The sequence below is a fragment of the Marmota monax genome, unplaced genomic scaffold, assembly GCF_021218885.2.
Source record: "Marmota monax isolate L192 unplaced genomic scaffold, Marmota_monax_Labrador192_F-V1.1 WCK01_AAM20220418_F8-fsc00010, whole genome shotgun sequence".
Taxonomy (NCBI): Eukaryota; Metazoa; Chordata; class Mammalia; order Rodentia; family Sciuridae; genus Marmota; species Marmota monax.
The window spans coordinates 9738237-9750432 of record NW_026692321.1 but is presented as its reverse complement, the minus strand read 5'-3'; positions in this window follow the sequence as shown (position 1 = coordinate 9750432).

Here is a 12196-nt window from a genome sequence, read left to right as displayed (position 1 = left end):
GCTTTTCCAAAGGAAAAAAGCAAAGCAGCCCTGACCTTCCATGGGTAGTTGTGTTTAACTGAAATATTTGTTTAATGTTCTCCTGCCTGGGAGACAGGTGCAGTTGGCCTCCTTAACCTGTGAGTTCCTGGGGCAGAAGAATCCTTGGGGCACCGTAAGGCATCTGTATACAGTAGGTGCTCTAGGATATTGTTAAGGCCCAGAGCACCGAATGAGACCTTCTAAGACAGCCAGATCTTCCAAGGCAGTTTGTGTTTATTAAGGACAGAAGGGGATGGTAACAAATGTGACAACAGAATCTCTTTCAGACTCTCAAAACAGCCTCAGAAAGTGTACTAGAAGCTACCTGTCCCACCTTCCTACCAAAATGGTGAAAATAGGCCAACCTGGGCCTGGCTGGTACATGTAAAAGTCCTCTCTTGCCACACTCCACCACATCTGTAACGCACCCTCTGTGGTAGCACAAGTGTAGAAGGAAAAGAGAGGATAAGGAGACCTACATGCCTCTGAGCAAATCCTTTCTCCATCCTGGACCTCAACCTCTAATTTGCTTTTAATGCAAGCCAGTAATTACTGACATGTCTGAATCTGAAGGTTAACAGAATGATAAAATGCAACAAATATTTATTGGTACCTTCCTTTGCAAGTAGAAAGATAAAAGACTGTACATAGAGAAAACTTACCTAATGCCCGCTCTGGGTATACTTGAGGAGAAGCCTGAAAATTCCTCTTCCAAATGTTGAAACACTCTCAGGTTGTGTGGACACAAACCAAACAAATCTTTCAATGACTTCAAAGCCAAGGTTTTGTTCATGTCCTGAGCCCCAAAGTGGACTTAGAACAGAGATGACTTAAAAAGTCTCATGATCTCACCATGGACTAGGATGGGAGTCACATCTAAGACACATCTAACCCTCAACGTAATGAGCATCTGAGAAGACAAAATTAGAGTCGGGATTTGGTTTACAAAGAAGGAGATTTGGGGGAGAGAAGAATGTTTTAGCCTACAAATTCCTTCTTTACTAAAAGAAACAACAAATTAAAAAAAAAATAGCAACAACACACATAAACAAATTCAGAAGCGCCCAGTCCATGACTAGCTAGGAGACCAACAACCTCATGCAGCCTCAGGGACCATGGTTTCTCCTAGGAACTTCATATTGGGTTCCAACCCTCACCACATACAGATGTGTGCATTTTGCTCATTAAATGTTTTGTTTTGTTTTTTTTTAAGTTCCTGTGATCAATTGAATCTTCATTTGAAAAAAAGAAGAAAAATTGGCTGCCTTCCTTACCCAAATGTAATGTGTGTGTGTGTGTGTGTGTGCAATGTAATGTATATGGCTGGATTTAAGATTTAACTGGAAAAAGTAAGACTATAAAAGCACAAGAAGATGGGCTGGGGATGTGGCTCAAGTGGTAGCGCGCTCGCCTGGCATGCGTGCAGCCCGGGTTCGATCCTCAGCACCACATACAAATAAAGATGTTGTGTCTGCCGAAAACTAAAAAAAAAATAAATATTAAAAAAAAGCACAAAAAGAAAACAGATTAACAGAGTAAAAACCATATTTAATTATATATGTATGTAAGGGAGCCCCAATAAAATAATGAAACTGTAAGAAGGATGGGATGATTGAAGCTTACATAAAGGAACAGTGGCTTAGGTTCTGGGGGCTTATGGGAGGAGAGTGGGAAGTGTCTGATGGATAAGGGTGTTTCGCTACAAGCTGTCTGGAAGCAGTCTCCCAAAGAATAGGTAAGAGTCCACCTGGCACAGTGTTAAGGAGTTCTTCTTCCCAGGCCTTGAGATTCTTGGGGTGGAGATTAAGGACAATTGAGTTCCTTCTGGGGATCAGTCTTCTGGCAGATAAGGGCAGCTCAGAGCTTTCCGCTACCGGCACCTACTACTGTCTGAGTGCCCTCAGCCTTGTGTCATTAGTGCACCAAAGAGGCATATTTTGGGTGGCATTTCCTGAAGTACTTCAGAGGAAAAGATTATGTTCCCTGTGTACAAAGGACTCCTACAAATTGAAGAGAGAGAGAGAGAGAGAGAAAGAGAGAAATCGGGATCCCAGATATGAATAGATAATTCATCTAACAGGAGATGCAAGTTGTCAACAAAACATGAAAAGATGCTCAGCTTCACCAGTAGTCAGGGCAATGCAAATTAAATCTCATGGATTTTAGTGATTTGGGTCTGGCTGATTGGCCCTAAGTATGGTGAAGGGGGACATTGGGGTGGGGGCCCTCTCATACACTCCTTTTACTCTTGAACCCCAAGATTAAAATGATTCCACACAACAGAATCCCTCTGACAAGAAATAATAAAGCAAAAACATTAAAATACATAAACAAGAATATGTATTACTGCAGTGTTCACAATAACAAAACATTGTAAGTGATCTAAATACCAGTTAATATCCAGATGTGGTGGCTGAAGCCTGTAATTCCAGCAACTCAGGAGGCTGAGGCGGGAGGGTGGCAAGTTTGAGACCAGCTTGGGCAATTTAGCAGAACACTGTCCCAAAATAAAATAAAAAGGGCCAGGGATATTACAAAAAAAAAAAAACTGTCAATAAAATAGTATATATAGATGGTCCCTGACTCACATGGTGTGAAAGTGATACCCACTCAATAGAAATTATACTTTGAAATTTGAATTTCCATCTTGTCTCGGGCTTGCTAAATGCAGTACAATACTCTTTCCTAATACTGAGCAGTGGTAGTGAGCTGCAGTTCCTCCTCAGCCACACAGTCATGAGGACCAACAGCAGACACACTTCAGAGTACTGTGTTGCTACACTAAGATGTTTGGTAGGTTAGATGTTACATGTATTTTTAAACTTTTTGGTGCAGGGATTGAATCTAAGGTCTCATGCGTGCTAAGCATACCCTGTACCCCTGAGCTGCACCCCCAACCAAGATTAGCTATTTTCAGGGGCTGGAGCTGTGGCTCCGTGGTAGAGCACTTGCCTCACATGTGTGAGGCCCTGGGCTCAACCCCCAGAACCACATAAAACTAAATAAACAAAGGTATCATATCCATCTACAACTAAAAATATTTTTTTTTAAAAAAAGCTATTTTCAACTTAGGATATTTCACTTTACTATGGGTTGTTGGGATCCAGCCCTACCATAAGCCAAGGAGCATGTGCACTATATCTCAGCAGTGGGATAATGAGCAGCCACAAAAAATAAAAGATACTGAGGTACTGACTTAGAAAGTGTCTGCAAGTAGGAACGAAAAGAAGCAAAGGATGGATGGAGGGGCTTGCATTTGGGATGTGTGTGTCTTTAGATATATCTACCTAAACCCAAGCGCGAACTGGGAAGAATGTGAAACAAGTTGCTACCCGTGCTTTATAATGAAAACTAGAAATCAGACTGCTAGAGGGAGAGAAACTTTCCTCCTGATGAAATTGTTTTCTAAGTGGTGGGATTATGAGTGAATCTAACTTTTTGTCTTTGTTCTTTTTTTTAAATGCCCTCCTTGTAAAATTAGTCCTTTAGGGAAATTAAAGGACACTTTAATGAAACCTAAAATCACTTCCAAATTTCTCCTTTTGTCCAGGCTGGCATTCTTTCCACCAACAGACTGAGCCAGTCAGGTGAGAGGCTTTGGGGAGGCCACGGCAGGGCAGAATGAGCCCTGGTCCAGTCGGGATTGCAATCAAGCCACCAAAGCTTGATTGTCATGTTGGATGCGCCAAGGCAAGGCACATATTTTTTAGCAGGTGAGGCTGGAGAAAGTTTGAGACCCCCATATTGAGAGGGTTTTGGGGGTGAAGGGTTTTCTGGGTAATAGCATAGTTATTACTGGGGCTCAGAAAATGACACCCCAAACAATGGCACTTTGACATGCTGAGTGCTGTGTACTACAGGAGAGCTAAGATCTCTCAGGTCTTCTCCTGCCTTCCTCTCACCGCCCCCCACCCCCACCCCAAAGCAGGGAGGGGTTTTCTCTGAAGTCCTTTCATCTGCCTTGAGATGGATTCTGCAAAAAGAATTCAGTTGTCCTGAGTGTCGTTTCCAGGACTGGAACCGCGAGGCAGCGGGACCTGTGTCCCAGGAAAGAAAGAAGCGTGTGGCGGGTCACAACACATTCAGAGGAACTTGCCACAGGTCACCACTTGTTCTTCAGGTCCATTCATCATGTCCTCCAAATCATACACTCTCCCCCAATTTGCCTGCATCCTATTCCCCTGACCCCTGTGGAGAGAGTGGTAAAGCTTCTAAGGTTTTTGAGGTGCTGGCGAAGGAACCCAGGGTCTCACACATGCCAGTCAAGCCCTCTCCACTGAGCTACATGCCCAGCCCTTTCTAAATCTTAAGAGTTGTCTCTTGTGATTTCCCCCACGCACATAATAAAATTGTGATCTTCTTTTTGTTGGTTTTTGGTTTTGATTGATCTAATATCGATTTACTTCGTAGACCGATTCATCCAACTTTCAGACCTCATCCAATCTACATTACGCTTTTTAAAAAAAAAATCATTCTTACTTAATGCCAGTAATTTTATTAATGATTTAGAAAATGGGAGAGTCCAGCAGACCCTGTGCTGCTCCCAAGGACTGAATTTGCCTCCCAAGACCCCTGCACACACACTGGGAAGCCTTCTCTCAAGCTGAGAGCATTAGGGGTTCCGGGGAGAGGACTAAGATTGGGGGACGGGGAGCAGTGAGGTGTGCGCTGTAAAGAGCTTGTGGACGGATGGCAAAGCTGTTGTAGAGTTGGAATTCCCGTTTCCCTTATTTTCCTTAAGCTAAAAGACAAGATGGGAAAGATGTCCCTGGAGGCAGGCGGCAGCTTGGGGCCAGGCTCCATGGAGGTGAGGAGGTGACAGGCTTCCCCTTTGGCCAGTGCCAGAAGGGTTTGCTGCGGGGGACCCAGTCTCAGCAGGAGCTTGTAAGGTACAAGATATTCTGACTCCAGATCTGACCTTTTGATCCATTTGACACTGCCCTGTAGAATGAGCAGCTCCCTCTGCAACCCAGGTCCTCTTTCTTTCTGGGAGTACTTTACAGTCACATAGGCACAGTCTGGTATGTCCAGACCTCTGTTGCAGTTTTCAGACAGTAGATGAGACGGACGATTCTTTTTTTTTTCTTTTTCTTTTTCTTTTCTTTCTTTCTTTTTCTGTTCGAGGGATTGAACCCAGGATTGAACCTGGGTCCACTGAGTCACGACCCCAGCCCACTTTCTTTTGAGACAGGGTCTCACTAAGTTGCTTAGGTCCTCACTAAATTGCTGAGGTTGAATTTGTAATCCTCCTGCCTCTGCCTCCTGAGCTGCTGGGATTACAAGCATGTGCCACCATGCCCTGCAGGATGACTGATTTCATTCCTCCACCCTACCATTGCTCTACCACTGAGCTACATGCCCAGCCCTAATTATTTTATATTTTGAAATAGTATCTTTCTAAGTTGCTCAGGCTGTCCTTGAACTTATGGTCCTCCTGTCTTCAGCCTCCCGAGTGGCTAGAATTACAAGTGAGCACCACCGTGACTGGCACTCTTTGATTCTTGCTAACTTTCCTTCTATGCTGGAGACTCTCCTTGTAGCCTCATGGACAACCCTGACCCATCAGGATACTTTGAGTGGAATTGTTAGAATCTGCCCAGGGCTTTTTCAGTTTCCTCATGTTTAGATAATGATGTCTGATAAATATCAGTGATTCCATCTGTTCATTTCCAGAAACTGTAGCTTCTAGCCTAGTAAGTCTTTTCCTTTTTCTCTGCTTATTTAAATTCTTTCCTCAAAGCTCAGGTAGAGGCTCCTAGAAGGAATGCAGACCTCCAGTCCCCGGGCTTCACTTGCCCCTACCCCCTGTCCAGTTCTGCCCAATCTTCATCTTTTACTGCCTGCTTCTACCTAGGGCAACCTACTGGGTGCTCTTTACTAAGGTTATGTGCATGTGGGGCTATCTCCTAACAGAATAGCAGGTCCTGAACACAGGTACTTTCCTCTTGTCACCTTTGATCTTCCTTGATGATGGTTTCAGTGAATGGTGGAAAGAAGAGAGCTCTAAAGCCAGACAGCCCAGCGAGCCCTGGGGTCTTGAACAATCCAGAGAGCCACAGCGAGTTTTCATTTCTTCACCTTTATTAATTTATTTATGGTGCTGGACGGAGCCCAGGTCTTCCCACAAGCTAGGCAAGCACTCTACCACTGAGCTACACTCTCAGCCCTGATTTCTTCACCTTTAAATTACTATTTTGTATGGAGTGAAGGAGATAACATCTGCAAAGCACCTGGCTCTTCCTGGATGCTAAGCAAGATTTGCTTCCCTCCCTTCCTCCCTTCTCCTCCTGCCCTCCTCAGGGGCTCCACAAATTGAATCATACACCAACAGCCTCAGCCTTTGGATCCCAGGTTGAGCCTTGAGTTTTATATACTCATCCTTTCTCCAACCAGAACTGCTTTTGTGCTGCTCCCCTCCCTCTTCTTAGCTTGTCTTTGACCCACGTAACCTTAGCCTTGGAAGAAGCAATAGTAAGTAAAAAGACAGTGATCATAAAGCACAGGGCAATTACAGGGGACGGGACCAGAGTTCTTCAAGCCCAGAACTGTATCTTATTTGATGGAGAATCTTAGAATGGTCATTCAACACCATTAATCTCAGTTTTTCTGAGGTTCAAAGAGGGAATGAGTCCCTGCCTTCCTTTCATCCTGCAAGAGGCAGATGTAGAAGAGGGGGTTTGAAATTAAGTCCGGTGACCTGGCACTATCACTTCTCTGTGTTCTTAGGCAAGTCCACTTTCATTAGCTCCGGTTTTCTCATCCACAAATAGGGACAATAGCACCCTTCTATTGCAACATGAAACACCCAGAATCAAAATGAGACCACATTTGTTCCCTTATGTAAACGTGATAAAATCCAAGAAACCCGGGAGGTGAAGAGCCTTACTTACTCTTTGTGGCAAAAGCTTAAAAAATGGTCAAACTTTAATATGTGAGCAGTGTGGGATTCTGTGTAAAGTTGCTAAAACAGGGCTGTTTGGAATGGACACTTCCTGAATTCTCTTACAATGCCTGCAATGGTCATATTTCCTGGTAAGTGGCATAAAATCCAAAAACCTGTCAAAGGGACAGATGGCATTCTTAGCACAAAAGAGGAAACCAATTAGAAGTTAAAATAGAGAAAAATGTGAACTTGTAAATGCTAACAAATTGTTTCGCTGTGGAGGATTGTGCTATTTCCCTGGCGCTTGCTCAGGAAGGTTTCTTTCTGGCTTGGCAATGCTCCCAGAGCATGACTACTAGGGTCTAAAGAAACCTACAGACCCTCTCTTCTAACCCCTTGATTTCAAACTCTCATGTCTCACCTGCATTGTCAGACAGACAATTGAGTCGTGGCATTTGTACAGTGACAGACTAGTTCTTTGCAGCTCAGAATTGAGCACTGTATAATAGACTTAAGGAAGCAATTCCTAAATTCTGTACTTGCACCCATTCAGTCCATCAACAAACACTTGATATGACTGTGTATGACTATAATTTCTGCTCTCAAGACACAAATCACACAGAAAAGTCCAATGACATGGATATGTGCTATCCTGAAAGATTGCACAGAGGAAAGACGCTCCATCTCTGTCTGGGGAATGGATCTTGGCTTCACAGACTGGGAAGCATTTAAGCTATGAAATGAGAAGCAGGAGTTTGCCCAGGGGATAAGGTTGGATAGGATTGTATTAGTCCGAATGGGTGAGATTATGCTGTTGTAACAAATAACCCCACAAACTCAGAGGCTTAATATAACAAAGCCTTGAATTTTGCTCTCTTTAGTCATCACAGCCTCAAGATTAATAGAGCAGCCCCTCAAAAAGGGGGAACATCAGCAAGAATGCAAAAATCAAATCAAGAATACAGCTGTTTAACACTTTGTTAAAACTTTTAAATGGATTATGATGGCTCCCAATTGACAAGATGGTTTGAGAAAAAGACTAAGTGTACGACTGTCCCAAAGAAGCCTCACAAGCTGAAGGTACTTGTCTGTTTTGTTTTGCTACAAAATACTTGAGGTTAGGTACTCCATAAAGTAAAGAGGTTTATTTACTCTCAAAGTCCTTTTCCAAGGTCAAGCAGACATAATTATTAATGGTCTTCTTGCTGAAAGACTTCTAAGGCAGTGCAGGCTATCACATGGTGAGAGACAAAGAGTGCCCGAGAGACCTAGCATAACTGGTTTTTAAAGCAGACCATCTATTGAGTTAAATCATCAGCCCACTAATCCATTAACCCACAAATTCACTAATCCATTAATAGTATAAATGGATTAATTCATTCAGGAGGCCTGAGCATTAGTAACTTCTTTAAGTTATCTGAACTTGCCTATTTTTAAAAATCATTTTAATAATTAATTGATTAGTTAATTGATCAGTTTTATTTATTTTGGTAACTGTGATTGAACACAGGGATACTTAACCACTGAATTACATCCCCAGTCCTTTTTATTTTTTTAATTTTGAGAGAGGATCTCACTAAGTTGCTTAAGGCTTCACTGAATTGCTGAGGCTGGCCTTGAACTTGTGATCCTCCTGCCTGGCCTTCAGAATCACTGGAATTACAGGAGTGTCTCACCACACCTGGCCTGATGTAACCTCTTAATATCTCACAATGGGGTCTAAATTTCAACATGAGTTTGGATGCTGAATGTCACCCCAAAACGCATGTGTAAAAGGCCTGATCTCCAGAGTATCACTACTGGGACATCCTAGAAGCTGTAGGATAAGAGGCCTGGTGGGAAGTCCTAAGGTCATCAGGGGTATAACCTCAAAGGGCTGGTGGGACCTTGGACCCTTTATCTGCTTTTGCCTCCTGGCCATGAGATAGAAATTCTGCTCTCCTGCAGGCCCAGACTACTAAAAACAATGGGTCTGCCTGATCCTGAACTAGAACTTCTAAAACTGTGAACCAAGATGAACCTTTTCACTTTTTTTTAAAAAAAAATTTGTTTTAATTAGTTACACATGACAATAGAATGCACTTATGCACTTTGATATATCATACATAGATGGGATATAATTTCATTTTTCTGAGTGCACATGTTGCAGAATCACATTGGTCATGCAGTCACATATAGACATACGGTAATAATGTCTGTTTCATTCTACTATCTTTCCTATCCCCACATCCCCTCTCCTCCCCTCCTATCACTTCCATCTACCTAATCTAAGGTAACACTATTCTTCTCTAGTGCCCCCTGCCTTATAGTGAATTAGCATCCACATATTAGAGAAAACATTCAGCCTTTGGTTTTGTGGGATTGGCTTATTTCACTTAGCATGATAATCTCCAACTCCAACCATTTACTGGCAAATGCCATAATTTCACTTTTCTTTAAAGCTGAGTAATATTCCATTGAAAAAAAATATATATATATATATAAACAATAGAGGCAACAATAAGTGTTGGTGAGGATGTGGTGAAAAAGGCACACTCCTACTGCAAATTGCTGCAAACATGTATGGAGATTCCTCAGAAAACTGGGAATGGAACCACCATGTAACCCAGCTATCCCACTCCTTGATTTATAACCTTTTCTCTTTGTAAGTTAATTATTTCAGGTATTTTGATGTAGTGCCAGGATGCTGACTAACATGATGTATTTTGGAGGGGACAAACCAATACCAACCATGGCAGTACTGAAAATAAGCCTGTAGAGAAGAGATACCTGAAGAGAACTGTGGCTGTGGCTAGAGCTGACTGGAATTCAGTTAATGGAGGATAGAAACCCAGAGCTGACTCTGAAGCTACACTCTGACCACTTGTCTCAACTGCCTGTCATTCTCTTGTGCCACCAAAATCAACTCAGTCCCCTCAAGGGTATTGTTGCATTTATTAGATTTTTTTTCCACAATGCAGAATTATATCTGATGCAAAGGAGGTATTCAATAAATATTTGTGTCGTGAATGGTTGAGTATTCTCCCATTGAATTGCTCTAAATATTTCATTCATTCCCTCCAGGTAGGAAATACACCCACCTTGCTTCCCTCCAACAGCATCTAGGGGGCTTCCGCAGGTCTGGCTCTCCTTGACTCATATTAGCAATGGGAGGGCCACTGGAAGCCTTTTCCAGACTCCCTCTGGGGTCCTTGCAAAGGGGACTGTCACTTGTCTGGTACCAGTGTGGGTCAGGAGAGACTGAAAGATCTTCATTTTGTACATAAACAGCATCAGAAGCAGTATTCTATGAAAAACAGAGGTAACAAACCTATAGTTTTCAAACTTGGTTTCAGAAACAAAATCCTTTATTAAAAAATAATTAAATAGCATTTTCACTAAGCCCATTTTTCTCAAAGGGATAAGAGTGGAGCCCACTGGTTGGTGTAAGAACAGAAGATCTTGAACAGCACTAGCTTAGCCTCTTTCTGGATCCCCCTTGTTAGGGTGTGGATATGAGGAGTCCCTCTAAGAGCTCATATGTTGTTGCAGGAATGTTCAGAACATAATGGAAGGATAGCATTATGAGGGCCATAACCTCATCAGTGGATTAATCCATTTGATGGATTCATAATTTGAATGAATGGATTACTGGGTGGTAACTGTAGGCAAGGGAGAATGGCTAGGGGGGGCATGCCTTGGGGGCCTTGTTTTGTCCCTGGCTTTTATCTGTCTACCTATCTATCTATCTCTATCTCCCCCCCCCCTTGCTGCCATTAGCTGAGCAGCTTCCCTCCAGCTGGCCCTTCTGCCTCATCTTGGGCTCAGAGCAATGCAGTCTGCTGACCGTGGACTGAGCCTCTGGAACCATGAGCCCCAAATAAACTGTTCCTCCTCAAAGCTGTTTTTGTATTTTGGTCACAGTAAGGAAAAGCTGACTAACAGACCCCTGGGGGAATTTCTAGAGGCCTTTAGGAGTTTCAATCACAGTTTAGATAAGCCACACATTTAGATAAATCAAATCACACCGACACAATACCCCTGTGCTTTCTCCTGCAGCCAGCAGAAGTTTCAGACTTTCATCTCCTCCCTCTATCGAAATCTGCAGTTGTCTCTCCCCTTTGAGGGTGGGGAGGAAGGTGCAGTTAGTCTCACTGTGAAAGAATGCAAAGTTCAGAAGAACAAGGACAAGTGGCCCTCCTATGGAGGGAGGGCTGAGGGAAGCCCCTGGCTCCAGGGTTCTCCTAAGAGCACCCCTTGCAGGCCAGGGGACTAGTGCTCTTCCAGAGGCCAGTCTAGTTAGGCAAGGCTCCCACCCCTCCAGAAGGTGGGACTCTGACATGAGTCACCCTTTCTGCAGGATCCCCAGATCCTCCACTTGGTACTTATTTCATACCACCCAGGCTATGGGGAGGGGAATTGCTGGGAAGATGGGAGAAGACACTTCGCTGGCCAGCTTTTTTCTTTAGCTGACTAAAGACTCCTAACCCTCAATGGTACCACACAAGAGTGACAGTCTCCTGTTGGAGGACTCCAGGGAGAGCCTGGTGAGGGCTTCCAGTGGCCCCCATGTTGCTGATCTGAGCCAAGGAGAACCAGACCTGCAGGAGCCCCTGGATGCTGTGTGTGTGTGTGGGGGGGGGACATCACCTGTTCTCACCCTGGAGCAGCTCACCTGATTTCTGCTGAGCTGGCAGGGCTGGACAGCTTGATCCTCTCCAGGCACCAGCCAGCCCCAAGGCTGCATCAGAAAGGTGGGGTTTCTCATCCCCTTTTTCTGCATTCTGCTCCATGGAAACACAAAGTCAGCCTTAGGCTTTCCGTTCATCTCTGAAACCACAGGATGAATGAAGGAGCTTCACACTGTGGACTCCTCGCACATGAATTCCCATTCTGCTGTAGGAGGAGCCCCTGACTACAGTTCCCTGCCAGGGCCAGCTCCTGTGGCCCAAATCACTTAACGGGACTGGATACGCCTGGGTTGGAATAGAAACCCCAAATATGCTGGTGGATGCATCCATCAAGGTGCTCAGGGAATTGTAAAGACTATGTCAGAGTTTGGAGGAAAAGGAGCCCAGTCCTTAAGCCAGATGTCACAGAGCAGCAATTCATTGAAACCAAGGAAGGGACCTTAGCTCTATGCAAGACACCAGGGCAGATGCCAGGAGGTCAGTGTGCTCCTTTCTTATGGTCCATCTGCTGGCCCAGAACCTTGGGGCTCAGTCAAAGACCCCTTTCCTTCACTTCCCTCCCAACTCCTGGCCTCATAGCCACACATAAGCCTCTTCGTAGCTCAGTTTCAAAACCTCAGAC